Source organism: Hippopotamus amphibius, chromosome 11 (genome assembly GCF_030028045.1).
Source record: "Hippopotamus amphibius kiboko isolate mHipAmp2 chromosome 11, mHipAmp2.hap2, whole genome shotgun sequence".
NCBI lineage: Eukaryota > Metazoa > Chordata > Mammalia > Artiodactyla > Hippopotamidae > Hippopotamus > Hippopotamus amphibius.
The window spans coordinates 105,311,054-105,328,084 of NC_080196.1; positions in this window are offsets into that span (position 1 = coordinate 105,311,054).

Sequence of the window (17,031 nt, forward strand, 5' to 3'; positions counted from 1 at the left end):
TGTACCTACCAATATATGGACGAGCAGGGACTCTAACTCAAATATTCCATGTATTTATTCTTTCCAGTTTTATTGAGGCATAATTAAAATTTGTATATGTTTAGGTTGTTCAATGTAACTACTTAATTCGCATACACATTGCTAAATGATTATCACAATCAAGTTAATTAGCATATCCATCACCTCACATGGTTACATTTGTGTGTGTGGTGTGAGCACGTATTACACATTCTCAGAAAATTCAAGTATACAATATGTTATTCTTTTTTTTAAATTTAATTTATTTATTTATTATTTTTTTGGGGGTACACCAAGTTCAATCATCTGTTTTTACACACATATCCCCGTATTCCCTCCCTCCCTCGTCTCCCCCCCACCCTCCCCATCCCAGTCCTCTAAGGCAATATGTTACTCTTAATTACAATCGCCACGCTGTCCATTAGCTCTCCAGAATTTATTTATCTTAGAACTGAAAATTAGTTCCCTTTGACCAACATTTCACTATTTTCCCCAAGCCCCCAGCAACCACTGTTTTACTCTCTGGTTGTGTGAGTTTGACTTTTTTAGATTCCACATAGATGTGAGATCATACAGTATTTGTCTTTCTGCATCTAACTTATCTTACTTAGCATACTATCCTCCTCCATACTGTCACAAATAACAGGATTACCTTCCTTTGCATGGCTGAATAATATTTCACTCATACAAAAAATATATATATATTTCATTATATGTATATAATTATATATATTATGTATACACACACACACACACACAAGCTTCTAGGAGGAATTTCTGGCCCAGACCATGTGCAGTGGAAACAACATGTTTGGGTTGCTGTGGCCTTGGACCTTGGCAGACCTCAGATTTGGGCCCCATCATTCTGTGCCAGACGCTCAAGTTCCCTCAGGGCCTTTGGACTCCTAGAAGTTATAGATTTGTGGCCTATGAATGCAAAGTTCACTCCCCCATTTTGCCCTGGGTTGGTGCCTCCCCTGAACAGCCTTTGGGCCAGAACATGTTTCCCCTGCACCTGACAGGACTCTTGGAGTGAGGTGACACTGCACTGTGACTCTGATTTGGTGGGTTCATAACAAGCATTGGGGTTTTCATGATGCGTGGTATGAGCCAGCCTCCTTATGGGGGAGTGCAAGTCCAGGGGCCTGTGGCACGGGGGGCACCTAGGTGTTTCTCGCCCCAGGACTCGCCTGCAGGCCCCTGTAGATCTCACGAGATTCTATGAGATAGGGCTTCCTCCAGGAAAGAGTGGTTGTGGCTGCAGTGACTTGGGCCTCTTTCTGCCTTTCTTTGCCTCAACCCTGATACACGGGACATCTTAGCCATCCTCTCCCTTCCCCTCCATCAGGACCTGCGCATACTCGCCCCACAAACCCCAAGTTACGCAGTGCACCCCCTTGGCCTCCAAATGCACCTTGTTTGCCTTCCTGGGAAACCACACACTCTGCCCACCGAGGGAAAACAACTATATATATACATACACATATATATATATATATTTCACATTTACACTTTCTTTATCCATTCATCTACTGACAAACGCACTCAGGTTGTTTCCAGGTCTAGGCTATTGTGAATAACACTGCAATGAATATGGGAGTGCTGATAACGCTTTGAAATACTGAATTTATTTCCTTTGGCTATACCCAGAAGTGGGTTTGCTGGATCATATACCAGTTCTTTTTTAAACTTTTTGAGGAACCTCCATAATATTATCCAGAGGGGCTGCACCATTTTATATGCCCATTGTCTCAACGCGGTTTACACAGACAGGCAGCTGGGGGAACGGACCTTGGTAAGGATTCTCACCTTTGCCGCGTCGCCAGTTTTCCCGGGATGCCGCCTGCAGGCTCCAGAGTGAGCGGGGTCCCAGCGCGGCGCCCTCGGTCACCAGAGACTGGGGAGGAGGGAAAACGGCTTCCCCTCCGCCCTTCACAGCGAGGGCCCCTCCTAAGTGGAGCGGCTCTTCTCGGTTACAAGTTCTCCACTGTGGCCCCTGGACTCAAGATCATCCTCGGTCAGGTTAGCCCGCTGCTCAGCCTTCAGATACAATTTTATTCACCTGAGGCCTCACACGGACCCAGCCCAGGTTCCGTCAGACCCAGCCTGAGGCTGGACGGGTTCGGTTCTTAAGTCGGAACCAGTCTGATCTGGAACCCCTCAGAACCCGAACCCGGACTGGTTTCCAAATGGACCAGGTCCGACCCGGGACCCAGTCCGGTTTCTACGTCGGACCTAGGCCAACTTCAGCTGGTTTCGAGGCAGTTTGTAAAAAACAAATGCTCAGAGTCTGAAAGCTCCTGAGACAAAGCTGCCGAAGGAGAAATGGGATCGGAGGAGCCGGCCCCACGCCCTGCAGAGGCCACGAGAAGGCAGCGGCTCCGGCGGCTCAGCAGGTACCTCTGCCTGGTCGCTCGGGGCTCCTGGGGGCTTTTGGGGTCCCTTTGGTTTGTTCTTTTGACACCAGAACTGTTGCAAGATAAACTGAGGCAGATTCCAATTTTTAAGAGTTTATTTGAACAAAAATCCATTCCAATCAAGCAGCACCAGACCGGAAGTGATTAAGAGCGCGGGGCAGACGGGAGCGCAGGGGAGGCTTTTATAGAGAAACGGAAGCAAAGTAAGGACTTTATTGATTGGCTACAGTTTAAAGCCTGTTTGTGATTGGTTGTCCTTAGCGTCTTGCTTTTTCAACCTTGAGGCATTTCAGGCTTAGGTTTTGGTTTGCTTACACGGGTCTCCACCTCGTTAGAGGCACCTGAGTCTAATGGCCTCCTTGCTTAACAGTTGTAGGAGTTCCTTATAAATTTTGAGTGTTAAACACTATGTTTTTAGTTTAATATACTCCCACTTGTTTATATTTGATTTTGTTGCCTGTGTTTTTGATATCATATCCCCAAAACCATATTGTCAAGGCCAAAGGCAAGAAGCTTTTCTTCTATATTTTCTTCCAGGAATTTTATGGTTTCATATGTTACATTTAAATCTTTAATCTATTTTGAGTTAATTTTTGTGTATGCTATAAGAGAAGGGTCCAATTTCAATCTTTTGCATGTGGACAGCCAGTTTTCCCAGCACCATTTATAAAAGAGACTGTTCTTCCCGGTTTTTATTCTTGGTGCCCTTGTCAAAGATTAGTTTATTGTATATGTGTGGCTCTATTTCTGGGGTCTCTGTTCTGTTCCACTGGTCTGTGTGTCTCTTTTTATGCCATTGCCATACAGTTTTGATCACTATAGCTACCCTTTGTTTACATACTAACATATGGAATAGACTTCCATTTCTTAAATTATAACATTCTTACTATAATTTAGTATTAAGACATTTAAAAAATTTGAATAACTAAGGTTTTATAGCATTCAGGCAGAATTCTGTATCAATAAAGACTCACCAGAAGAGGTCTTCTATTATTCTGACTTACTATATTTGTATACAAAATTTTCCAAAACATAAAACATGCACAAAGGATATTGGGTTTGACTTGAGTAACTGGACATCTCTGTGTTCTTGATCAATAGATTTGTAGTAACAATGATTTCAAAAGCTAAAGAATTGTTTACAGATCTCGAAAAAGAGTGTACTCTTTTTTTTTTTTTTTTACAAATGTAAGACACCAAGATTTAGGTTAATGATACTGTTTGTCCCCATGCTTGTTTTCTCTTTTTGATTGACTCTCTGGAGGTCAGTTGCTCTGTGGTAATGAGGTGAGTTTAGTCAACACAGAAAGTCAAAATGGAGAAATATGAGAAGAGGTTTTTGAGAAATATAACTTTTGTGGATTCAGTGAGGTCCAAAAATTGATAAAACTGCTTAAAATATATTCATTTAAATGGTTGGTCTGTTTTAGGGTTTATAATGCTGGCTTTCTGTTACAGAAATATCCCTTACGTAGATACTGACGTGAGTCAGAAGGGTGACATACACAGACAGTGTTCTAGTGGAACTGTCCTTTTCAGCTCCTCAAATCTTTCAAAATTTTGTTTCTGATGTTTAGCTGAAATTACTAGAGATCTGGCCTGCATGAGTTACAATTACATGCATCTGCTTGGATTTCTGCTGTGGTGGTTTCAGATGCAGGCAGTAGTGAAAAAGTTGCAGAGAAGCTAACTATAATCAGATATGAGATGCCAGGATCTGAAAGATGAAGCCCACAGTAGGAAACATTATTTTTCAGGCTCTAGAATAAATAGCGTAATCATGATACTAGATCATCATCCCATGCTAAGATATTTTGAATGAAACATTTTTTTTCTCCTAGATTCTTTAGGAGAACATTTAGAATTTCAGAACAAATTGTTTGTTTATTCACATAAAACTTCTATTGTGTTAGAGCCAGGAAAATAAGATATAAGCAAGAAACAAAATATAATACACTATGTCTGTCTTTTAAAACTTACAAATCAGTGAAGAAAAAAGTAAACTATTTACAATAGTTTGGTGTAAGTGCTTGAATACAAAACTAAGCAGGGTAAAATATAAATCCAATAAATGAAAATTTATCAGAAATATGTATATCTCAGATGGGTGCTGAAACCCATTGTGCAGATGAGAGTTCTGCTATCAAAAAAAAGAGAGATTATTTCCTCTAATTAAGTGATTTCATAAAAAGTGTTGAAAATAATGAAGGCGGTTCTACATGTAGACTTTCTAATTTATAAGGAAAATAATGGATTACATATCTCCATACCTGAGCCACAGTATTTGTATTTTGCATGTTATATTGTTATGTCAAGGAAGCTTTGGGTGATACTTAATCACAAGATTGTCACTAACTTATTACTTAGAGTTTATTAATGTTAAATATTTGAGTTTTGTGTTATTGTAGCATCATTATTTCAAACAAAACATAAATTAATAAAATATTCATAGATTATAAATTAGTTATGACAATTAAAAAGCCTCTACTTCACACAAACATTCAATAAACTAATTATCCATAAAAATATATTTACTACTTGAAATGCTGTCTACCAAGAGTAATTTTGGCAGGTGGAGTAAATATTTCCTGCCAACAGCAGTATTTCATCTTTTCTTTAGCAAAAAGAGAAATAAAGCACAAAGCAGAGATAGCAGTATGTTCTTAATGAGAAGCATGGACACTGCATCATAGTGCATCCCGTTATATTGGTAATTATATTATTAATACATTCATGATGTGTTTTATTTTTATGAAAATACCCTGAGTGCCATGCAAACACACCAATATAAAATATAATTGACATATTTTAAAAAAAGATGTTGAAATTCTAATGCAAAGTCCCACAGTCTAGGAGCATATGTCATATACATTTTGTCATCATGAAAGTCAAATCTTTTGTTAATGGTGTCCTTGTTGCCACCGTAACTACCCTGCTTCCTATATATTCCTTTCTTTCCCCCCTAATACTCGTATATTGGAAATTAATAATATTTTTCTTTCATAGCTCTCATATTTTTTAGCATTTTTATTTTTTTGGTCAACTGATATTCTATTTAGCATTGGTTACCATTTTCTTACATTTATTTTCTCACCAACCATTTTGCTGGTTTTACCTTGCTGATATCAATACTTTCTCTTTTCTTTTTAAATAATAATGAAAGAGGGATGAATTGAATAATGTTTGGGTATTGTAATTTATATTTTATCTTCACTATAGCTTATAGATAAACATAGTCATAACTGTGCAATAATGGCAATATGAATGAAATTTTAATTTCTGTTCTTGACCTTTTTTCTTATAAAACAATCCATATTTTATTTATCTTTAATGACACTTGATTCAATGACTATTTCCTGATTCTTAATAACTACTTAGTGAGGATTTACTATTTTCCTGGCACTGTGATAACCACCCCAAATACATTATGTCATATTTTCCACAGTAAATCCATGAGGTGGATATTTTTATTAGTCTATTTTAAGATTATAAACATATTAGCTCCTTTTTAAATGATGAGATTATGATTTAAAGACAACAATTAGCCATTTCAAGGTCAGACTGCATATAAAAGTAGCAGAAATTGTATTTTTGTTGCATTGTCTGCCCAAGTCCTTAATGGCAAAACATGATGTAAGTGTATCACATTATCTCCTCCCATGAATTTTGGCAGTTACTCTGTGTTTCCTCTAGGTTTTATTCTTATAATGAAAATATGTTATAGTAATCAGTTTAAAATGCAAATCCGTTTCCTGTATATCTTATATTCCAGGGCTTCAAAAGTTTTCCAGTGAAAGTAGATAAATCCCTACAAAAAGATCTTACCAATTTATTCATACAAATCAAAATTGTTATTCACTCAGGCATGGAATTAACTAAAGAATAATTTGTATTGTCCTAGCTAAAGGAGGTATACTAAGCAAGTATACAAGGCAGGAAGAGAAAGTTTCTTTTGTAAAGAAAAAGTCCTTATTCAGCAAATCAGATGTATTCATTTATACAAGAAGTTTACAAATAAAAACTTAATTAACCATGAACATTTGATTTCCTTTCTATTTTACAGCAAATTTTCTAATCTTGGCTGACAATGTTAATTATTTGATTAACTTGTAAAAAGCACACAGCTCTTCCCATGTCTCTTTAGATATCTTCTGAATCAAAATCTCTGAGAGGACAAACTCGGTTACACTAAAATACACACATACACACACACACAATCTTCAGCAAACCAACAGCAACAACAACAAAAAAAACCCAATAAAACCTAGCTTGATATTAATAGTCTTTATAAAAGTTGTGATTACTTTATAAAAGTGATTACATTCACTTTACAAAAAATCTGATGGTAATTGATTCTTGATGCCTAAGAAGTAGAATTCTATGTTCCTTGTACTTTGTACAGTTGGATGCTCTTGCAAATTTAAATGTCTTCATTGAATGACATTGGAGACAATGTGTTCTGACTTCAAGTGATGTCCTAGAAGTTCCAATAAATAACTTCTCTGTGGTTTAGGCTTGTGCTTTGATATGGTAATTATAAAAAGCATCTTCTTAAGTCATTAAAATACAACGTAAGGTTAGAATTATTCCAGTAACTACAATTAATCTTAAGTAGTATATTTTGGTTTTGGGGGAAAAAAAGCATGTATTTTAGATTTTGCAATATATCTTCATGCTTTCTTTGAAATTAAGCTGAATTTATGATGACTTGTATAAGTTTGGTGATATATGTGAAAAAATGTTTTTGGTAAATTTTATAGCTACATTTTATTGAAGGGATCACCTTCCATTTTTGAGATTATAATATAGTGGTTTCATTTTATAATAAATATAGTTAAGATAGGGTTTTTAATTGATATAAATGACTGTTACTTTAAGTTTCAGAAAAATATCTTCTTTTTATGAAAAGTGAATGGAGAGCTGTTCTACATGTTGTTTTGATACTCATATATGATAAAATGATTGCCACAATAAAGTTAGCTAACACTTCCATCGTGCCAAATAGCTCCCACTTTTTGTTGTTGCTGTTATGTGTCAATTATAGCTCAGTAAAACTAGGGGAAAAAAAGGGAATGGAGAGGAATCATGTAAGTGCTCTTACCCCCATTTACTTACTATTAAACATAGAAGGAAATTTGGAAGATCAGTTTGAAAAGATTTTGAAAATAAAGCTTTTACCTTTCAGATCATCAGGTATCATTTGGAATACTATGCACATATTTGAATTACTTCTCTTAAGAGTGACCTAACTGCCCTATAACATTATAATTACTTATAAAACTTTTTTTGCATCTCAGCTAATTAGTGAGATCTACATTATTATGTTCAAACATAATTGTAAAACTTTTAAACTGGAGATATTTTTAAGAACTTTAAAAATACTTTGTAAAGCATTTTTGAATTTAAAAAATACTCTTTAAAACGAAAGCTTTATCAAACAAATCTAGACACAGTTGGTTTTTGTCCTTTTATTTTTTTCTCTAATAGTGATAAAAAGTAAGTCAGGTTAAATCTCAAATATCTCAAACCATTTCCCCACTAATTAAAAATCCAATATTTTCTGAAAGTTGTTCTAAATATTTTCATATTTCACATTCTTTTTACTAGTGAAAGATAAATCTCAATGTTTCACTTCTGAAATTCTTGTGACACCTATTTATATTAGAAAAATGATGACTCCTCCTTATTCAGTGCCTGGGAAAGGAATGTGGGTGTCTGACCATTGTTCATTGGTGAGGCAATTTGCATTTGCTAGAGAATAAAGCTCTATCCATCACAAACAGATTTGATTTCTACTTAATTTAAGATAGTTAACTTGGGGAGGAGGGCAAAACATTTTGTTTATACTTTGTATGTGGATCTAGATGGTGACTATATGATTTTTGACTATGGGTTTTACAAAATTTCCAACCACTTCTTGAAATTTGGAATGTTCTAGAGCAAAGAGAAATGAATTAATATCATGAATTGTATGTTCTTGTTTCAACTCAAAGCTGAAACTTTGAGCAAATCTTACCTGTTTTAGTATCTTTACTCATGAGATGAGATTGCAGGGGCAGGTGGACCCTCAGGTACTTGCCAGTCTGAGCATTCTGTGAAAACAAAGATTTGTTTTCTTCCTTGCAAAAAATTGGTAAGGTATTTTGTTGTATCTGTGGAAGCCAGTGATTTCTCACATGCTCTTCTTAAGATTTCAAAAAGCCTAATAAAAATCATCAAGTATCTGCCATAAAAATCATAAATTATAATGCCGATTTCATACTCAGGAAAGGAATTTTGTCGCTCTGCAAAGTGATTATGAATGTACCAAGGCTGATTTCAGGTTTTACAGATTTAAGCAGACCCGATTTCCTGGCCAATCTTGACTTCCCCTGATCTCTGCCTGCTGTAGTGGGGTTTTATTCGGTCAGGCTCTCTGCTCCACACTCTGTTGCAAATGTTTTAGTCTCATCCTGAGAGAATTCTCTTTGTTTCTTTCCAGTTGACAACTTCTACAAATTCTCTAGATCCTATCTTGAATATCACTTGCTCAGTTAAGTTTATTCTGAATAACCTAACATCATCTTGTCCCTTCTTCACTGAATAAACTAATTTTATTGGTTTTTCATCATTTGTTTCAGTGTTTCTTTTTTAAAAGGCAATCAAAAACAAGCAAAATTGGGTACCTATTCATAGTTTTTTTTTCATTACACAAATGTTTTCATAATATATTCACAGTTCTGTACTTCGCTTCTTGCATTAACAAGGCCTGGAGCTCTTTAAATGGCATATGACTGTTCAGACATACAGTATATAGAGAGGTTCTTATTTTACCTGTATAAATGCAAAGTTTTCTACTATGCTGATATATCACTTTTTATATATCATATCCTAGCATATAGACACTTGAAATTTTCTCAGTTTCTTTCATTAAAAACAATGAAATTCTTTTTTACATATGCCATTTTGTATCAGGATATTACTGGCCTCATAAAATTAGTTGGGCATCTTCTCTACTCTTCTATTATTTAACTTTTTTCTATTTACTCAAAGAATTTGAATAGAATGGGTATTTCTTCACAATTCTTAGATATTTGCCAGGAAGCTATTTGAGATTGGAGTTTTCTTTGTGAGGAGGCTTTTATATATTAATTTAATACCTTTAATAAATGTAGGGCTCTTCAAGTTATCTGTTTAATTGAATGAGTCATAGCATTTTGTCTTTTGAAAAATTTATCAATGTCATCTATCTTTTTGAAACTGTTATCTTAAAGTTTTATGTAATGGCTTTTTAATATTTTATTATTTCTAGTTATCACCTTTGTTTGTTTTATTCTTGACCTTAGTCTCTCCTTTCTCATCTTTATTTCTCTTTCTCACTTATTTTTTCTCTATTGTGATTTTTCTGTTTTATCTCTTGTAATATCTGGTCATATGAATTTTTCAAAAGTTCTGTCAGTAATTCTTATCTCTACTTTGTTCACATCAAAAGCAGAAAAATAAAAGGGTTGTAAATATGTCATGTATGTTCACAAACCTAATTAAGTGGGATGACAAATGTATACTGACTAATTTGACAAGTTTGATAAATTTCTAAAGATCAGATTTAGTTGATATTAGATGGTATCTGAAAGATGGTCTAAACATATTGTTTTGTAGCATTAATCTATTCAATATATCAAATATAAATACTTAAATAAGAATCCCATCTTGCTATACTTTGCTCCTTACTTCTGTTACTTTTTAGCTCATTGACTAATAGGCTCGGAGAAGAGGCTGTGGCTCTTATTTCCTTTGGACAGTAGATGCAGTGATGGTAGCCAGGTTACATAGAACACCAAGGGCATACCTGAAAGGATGAGCAGACAATGATGTTTCTTATTTCAAATTGTGAATTTACAGACTTTTATAAGTCCTTGTAACATTTCCAAAAATAAATCATTATTAAAAATATATAAGTACATATTTCCAATTTCATAAAATATTTTTATATCTGCTTTCTTCTGAAAAGAAATGACTATTGTGTTGGTTCAATTAGAAGCTCTGTTTGTTCCTTTATTTATATTGCTCTAATTACCCATTGATAAAAGTCTGTCAGTGGATAATGCCTGAGAGCATTATCAAATGGTCTGGTAATGACTCAGGCAGAGCAGCGATATCTTTCTTTATTTGCCGGATCAGCATCACACTTTTCCATTTGCCCAGGTCATTACCTCTGGCATGTCTCCCAGTACTTCTGGGAACCAAGAATTTAGCTAAAAATTCTAAAATATACAGCATGTGTTGCTATCAAATTTTTTTTTTCTATATAAACTACAGAAAAGATTGTTTGAAGTATAAGCAATGCATATAGGATGAATTTTGATGAAGAGGTATCTTAGTATCTTAACTTTAATATTCTAACATTTTATACTAAATGTTTTGGAAAATGTTTCAAAATATTTAAAATAGATAATGTTGCTACATTGCAGATATATTTACTTATAAGTCGAAAAATTATAAAAAGCCAATTTCTGTATAGTTCTTTGAAATATCCTTATTTACTTTACTTGATTTTTCTTCAATGTTAAGTCCTTAGCAATAATAGTTTATCTGTCTATGTGGAAAATGTTGGTACTATCATAATATAGTGATGTGGCTATGAAAAACAAGGTGGTAATATATCATATAGAGCCTTCATTTAATGTATATTTTGGCCGATATCATTTTATTATTTTATTTCTATAATTCTTTTCTTCACATTTTCAAAAATATTTGAATAAAATAAAATAAGTTGTTGGGTGCCTACTATATGATATCATGGTATTAATAACACCTAATATTTGTAAAGTACTACTGTGTCTCAGGTAATGTGCTAACAATTTTTGAGAGGATTTTCTAAATGTGTCACAATCCTATGATGTAGGTCTGTTTTTAGCTCCACTTTATAGATGAAGAAGCAGAGGTCTATCCAGGATGAATGAGTTACCCTGAGGATATACTTATAGGTGGTAGCAGAGTTAGGATTTGAATCTAGTCGTTTGGATTACAGCATCTAAGAGCTTAGCCACTACTTTTGCTATTGAATTCACACTGCAAACTCTTGAGCAGTATTTTCCTAAAAGCCACCAGTTTACAGACACAGAAAAGTTTAATGTGTTTATTTTGTATGCCTTTCCTAATATACAGCCCTGGCTACACCCAGCAGATGGGCAGAGGATATTTGTCTTTTGGACAGAAAGAGCTCTACTAGCAATAATTCTCTCGATTCCAAGCCAAAGGAGTCCCATTACATGGTCCTGTTACTTGTTTCAGGCAGAGGTGATGATGAGGCAAGCAGGTTGTTTATTTAATAACTGATAAAAATCAGCATCCTTTCTTTTCCATAAGAAATATCCACTTCTGTAGATAAAAGCCAAACGCACATATATCATTGAGATAAGCCCTTCTCTGCCTTGAAATTTCTGTAAAAATATTGAGGGGCAACAACGTTAAAAAAATAAGAGGCATGGTTTTATAGATGGATCTAAGATACATGTCTATAAGATACTTAGATGCTCTTTTTTCTACACTACATAGTTCTTAAGGCATTTGAGACCATGTGTTTTTTAAGAGCTGCCTAGAATGCATTTCTTCCTGGAAGCCAAATGTTAATTCTGTATCATTGCCATTTAGAGATGACCGAGAGAGGTGGGATAGGGAGGATGGGAGGGAGGCTTGGGAGAGAGGGGATATAGGGATATATGTATAAATACAGCTGATTCGCCTTGTTGTACAACAGAAACTGGCACAGCAGTGTAAAGCTATCATATTCCAATAAAGATTGAAAGAAAAAAATAGGCTGGGATAAGTTAATGATTTTATCTTTAAACTCACCATGTGTGCGTATGTGTGTGTATGTGTTTATGAGTGTGTGTGTTTATCAATTTTAAATGTACAATATGAGAAACTTGAAACTATATACAGGAAGGTAACCACCACCGCAAATATAACAGAGAACAATTCTTTTATGCCGTGTCCTCTAATATATTTTTGGATTCTAGGTTCTCCTCCAAACCCTGACCTTGGCAGCCACTGATCTTTTTTTTCCTATAGCTGTAGTCTTATTTTTTGTGGAATTTTATGTAAATGAAAGTGAATAGGATGTAGTCTTCTGTGTCTAGTTTCTTTTACTTGCCACAATCCTTGTGAGATTCACTCAAGTTTTTTTGTGTATTCTTAGTTCTTTTCTTTTTACTACTGAGTAATTTAGCATTATATGCATCTACTACAATTTGTTTATCCTTTGGATAGATTGATAGGGATTTTTCTGGTTTGTTTTATTATGAATAAAATTTCTAAGAACATTTGTGTAAGTCTTGGGTGGGCATCTGTTTTTATTTCTCTTTGTAAAATGGAATGGGATAGGCATGATAATATGGAAAATACTTATTTAACTTTTTAAGAAATTGCTAAATTGTTTTTCAAAGTGATTGGAAAATTTTGCTCTCCACCGGGTATTTGGGAATCTAGTTATTCCACATCCTTGCTAAATTTGATATTGCCCAGCTTGTTAAATTTAAGCCATATCAATATCATTGAGGTTTTAATTTGTATTTTTCCAATGACAAATGGTGACGAGCAGTTTTTCATGTGTTTACTGTTGATTTGTATTATTTTTATGACCTGTCTGTTCAGCCTTTTGCTCATTTTGTCTTCTTGTAATTGATATGAGAGTTCTTTATACATTATAGATACAAGAACTTTGACAGATATATATTTTGCAAATATTTTCTCCTAACCTACGTCTTACCATTTAGTTTTTTTTTTATTTTTATAAATTTATTTATTTATTTTATTTATTTATTGCCTATGTTGGGTCTTCGTTGCTGCACACGGGCTTTCTCTAGTTGTGAGCAGGGGCTACTCTTCATTGTGGTGCGTGGGCTCCTCATTGTAGTGGCTTCTCTTGTTGCGGAGCACGGGTTCTAGGCAGGTGGGCTTTAATAGTTGCGGCACACAGACTCAATAGTTGTTGCTCACGGGCTCTAGAGCACAGGCTCAATAGTTGTGGCACACAGGCTTAGTTGCTCTGTGGCATGTGGAATCTTCCCAGAGCAGGGCTCAAACTTGTGTCCCCTGCACTGGCAGGTGGATTCTTAACCACTGCGCCACCTAGGAAGTCCCACCATTTAGTTTTTTAACAGTTTCTTATTATTAGCAAAAGTTTCTTTTTCCTTAATCCAAAATGGCTGAACTTTTTTCCTACTGTCTTGAAAGTTGTAAGTATATAATACAGTATTGTTAATTATAGTCACCATGCTGTATATTAAATCCCCAGAAATTATTTATTTTATAGCTGTTAGTTAGCAAAAGTTTTACATTTTTATAAAGTCAAACTTAGAATTTTTATTTACGCTGTTCTCTTTGGGTATATAAAGAAATATTTGTCTAACCATGGGTCAGGAGTTTTTATACTATAGTTTTTATAAGTCTTATTCTCTTACCTCTTAAATTTACATCTATCATTGATTTCTAGGTAATTTTATAGCACATGATTGAGTCTTTTTAAAATAAAGATATTCTGGTTTTTTAGCATCATTTATTTAAACAACTATTCATTCCCCATTGAATGACCTTGGCATCTTTGTTAAAAATCAAATGGCCCTGTTTGTGTGAGTGTTTCTGGACTTTCTATTCTATTTAGTTATATATGTGTGTGTGTGTATATATATATATATATTCTTTGAGTCAAAACCACACTGTCTTCATTATTGATTGAGAAAATATTGAATCTAAATATCCATTTGTAGAACATTAGTATAGTAATAATAATGACTCTTCTGACTTAATTTATCTTAATTTTTTTACAGCACCTACAGATATTTTATTAAATATATTCCTAATTAATTTGTATTTTGATGCTTTTGAAAATGGTATTGTTTTTTAATTTCAGTATTCAATTGTTCATTACTTTCTTTCAGAAATACAATTGAATTTTTTACATATTTCTTTCATATTCTTTCATAAACTTGCATATTCATAACAACTTCATTTTCCATAGAAATAATTGAAGGGAACATTAGTCACTCTTGGCAAATGCAAAATCATGAATAATTTTTAACAATTTTTGATTTTGAGAGTAATGTTTCTGTTGATGCCACTGTTACTATTGCTGTTAAGTAACAGTACGGGTCTTATAGGCTGTGATACATTTCTGACAAATTATTTCTAAATATTAATACATAAAGTGCTGATGATTTTTGCAGAAAGCTTTTCTAAAATGATTTAACTCTTCGTACAAATTGGTTTCATGTAAATCTGAATTCATTTTTCTTTAACTTTTTATTTTGAGGTAATTGTCGATTTAGATGCACTTGTAGGAAATAATGCAGAGAGATTCTGGATCCTCTCTTCTCTTTTCTGACAACTATGATAACTATAGTACAATATCACAACTAGGAAATTGACTTTGATAAGATCCATCAGTTTTATTCAGATTTCACTTATTTTACATGCCCTTCTGTGTGTGTGTTTGTGTGTATGTGCCTTTAGTTCTATGCATGTTCATCACAAGGTACAGAATTATGCCATCAGAACAGTTCCTTGTACTACAGCACTCTGTAGCCATAGCCACATCCCTGCTTCATCCCTGGCAACCACTAATCTGCTCTCCAACTTTATAATATTGCATTTCCAGGATGCTATATGACAGAATCACACAGTATGTAACTATCAGATAATTTATTTGCTTACTCAGCATAATTCATTTGAGTCTATCCAAGTTGTACATACAAGTTTCTCCCTTTTTACAGTTAAGTAGCCTTCCATACAGGGATGTACCACCATTTGTTAAACCATTCATCAATTTTAGGACATTTAGATTGTCTTTAGGTTTTGAGCTTTGTCAAAAAGCTGCTGTGAACATTTCTGTAGAAATTTTTTGCATGGAGATTGGTGGAAAATATATATTTATGGATAAAACAGGCACAAATTATTCACCTTTCAGGCCAAATAAAATTTTACACTAACTACCTTGCTGACAGCCAGGACATAGCATTCAAATAAATCTCTTGATGAAAAGAATTACATATGATTTTCTTCTGTCTTGATATTTTTGTTAGCTCTAAAATGATATGTCAGGGTGATAATTACCTAAAATGTGAAGAGTGTGCTCTGTGGAGTCAAACTTCCTGAATCCTACCTTTTCCACTTTTCGTTTGTGTCATCTTTAGCAGGAAATAGCCTCTTTTATCGTTAGTATCTCCGTGTGCAAATTGTGGGTCACTTTAGTATATATGTAATCGGATGGTTGTGAGGACTAAATGTGAGAAATTATATAGAACATTCTGCAGTCTTCTCAGAGAGTAAGCTTTAAAACAACATTAGGTATTTTACTTATTTTGATAGGAAACAGTTAATTTAGCCTTAATTCCCACAGAATTAAAATAGCCTATATTTCTAAAACTCCTTAAAATCTGCAAAGTGGTATCATTATTCATTTATTCATTGTTTCAGAAAATTAATACAGTACATTTATGAGAATGATTTGCAGGTATTATTTTGCTTAATTTACAAATGAAAAAAATCAATTTTCTCAAATATTAAAGATTTATATGCAAACATATGAATAGAGGGTGGGAAACCCTAAGCTGAATGAAAGTATTTTTGTTTTACCAGTTAAGTGTAATGATACAAACTGGGCATGATTTTTTCCCTAACGCTTTAATGGCATTGAGCAAAGGAAATTTTTGCATTAGGAAGGATGGGAGAAAAGCCTTATTCTAAAGAATATGAAGAGTTACCTAGGATATATTTTGCTATTTAATTGTTTCTAAGGCTAGGAGATATCTTAAAATAAGTACAGATAAATTTTCTCACCCAGTTTCCTAGTGAAATTTTATGAAAAAAATGATCAATTGTGAATTCAGAAAGTTGAAATACATTATAAGATACATTTTAAATAAACAAGTACTCTGATTAATTCTTTATTTCTATTCCTACATCTCAGTGTCTCACCCTATGAAAATTTGACAGAACTCCTGCTGTTCTTTGAAGGAAATAGGGGAACTTATTGGCAGACAAAAAAAGAAAGGCAGACAAAAGAATGTGCAGCAAATCATAATACTGTATAATGAACATTTATATAAGATTATATTTTATTCATTATGCTGTAGGGTGCAGAGAGTGGCTGAAAGTTAAACACAGTCAAAGCATAGGGAATTTCCCCTTCAGGAAATTTCCTAAGTTTCCCCAGCAACTACTCCTTTGATTTTTTGGTCCTATTTATATCTCCTCTTATATTAATGATGAATATAGGTTAAACTAACTTTTCTGTAGATTTCACCATTTGTTATGAGAAAAAGCTTCATACCTTTAGCAAACTGCTAATGTGGCAAGCACCTTTCCCTTAGTAGGAATATGGAGGGGTTAGTCTTTCTGTCAAAGGAGCTGTGTGCTAAAGATATTATCAGCCTCCTAATTATCTTCTTTAATTGTCACCAGGTAAAGAATTCACCAACTATGAATGGTGATTGATTGAAGCCTGTCATCAAGCTAATTCATTGTGGTTCAGACATTCTTTTAGTCCAGAAAAAAATATAGATAAGTGATATAGATAAGCAGAAAAATGTTTTTGAATACTCTCTGAATTCATGTT